Genomic DNA, 1,116 nt, shown 5'->3' on the forward strand with positions numbered 1-1,116 from the left:
GCTGGTTTTAGGATAAAGGCTTTGGGAGGTTTCCTTGACAGTCACCAGGACTCTGCTGAACAATTCAGCCTGCAAACTTTGGCACACACAAAATGGGAACTGGTGAGTTACCCAACAGGGGTCTGACATCAGTGAACTGGCTTACCAGGACAGTGAAATGAGAGACTGAAAGTGGCTGAGAAGATTTGATCTTGACAGTTGTCTTGGTCAGGGATAGACTTAATTTTCTTTTTAGTAGCTGGTACAGGGCTGTGTTGTGGATTTAGTATGAGAACAACGTTGACAACACGCTGGTAACTTAGTTGTTGAAGAGTGTTTACCGCAAGTCAAGGATTTTTCAGTTTCCCAGATGCACAGGAAGCTGGGAAGGAGCATGGCCAGGACTGGTGACCCGAAGTGGCCAAAGGGATATTCCACACCATAGAGCATCATGCTCAGTGTAGAAACTGGGGGGAGTCAGCTGAGGGGGATGATTGCTACCCAGTGACAGGTTGGGCATTGGTCAGTGGGTGGTGAACAACCATCCTGTGCATCACTTGCTTCTCGTGGGGTTTATTTCTCCACCTGTCTCTTTTTCATTACAATTATTGGTAATAGTATATCTCATTTTGTTTCAATTAACAAACTGTTCTTATCTCAATGCACAAGCATTACCTTTCCAATTCTCTGCTGATGGGGGTTGATCCAGTGCTAAGTAGCTGCTGGCTGGGGTGGGAACAAAATCACAGCTTTTTTCCAAGTGCAGAAAAGCACTTAGAAACAACTGGAACGTTGGTATTTTACTGCACAGAAAAGGGGGGGGAGGAACATGGAATAGTGTAAAATGTTAAAACAAATACAGTAACACAAAACTGTGGCTGGAAAGACTACCCAACGCAGATAGAAACTAAACAGTGCCCACTACTACTAAACCTGAAAGTCAAGGTGGCACTGCCTATTCCCAATGTGGGAATCATTTAAAAAACAAAATTTACAAAGTGAGGTGGGAGAGTCCAAATTGTCCCAAATCATGGTCTCGCAGGGAAGCTCCTAAATAATAATAAAATAAAAAAAATACAGCTATATGTATTGCAAAAAAGAGAAAATCCCTGTACAGAAGAATGCAGAAATATGGGG

The sequence above is a fragment of the Lichenostomus cassidix genome, chromosome 7, assembly GCF_008360975.1.
Source record: "Lichenostomus cassidix isolate B80296 chromosome 7, HeHo_3.0, whole genome shotgun sequence".
NCBI classification, from domain to species: domain Eukaryota; kingdom Metazoa; phylum Chordata; class Aves; order Passeriformes; family Meliphagidae; genus Lichenostomus; species Lichenostomus cassidix.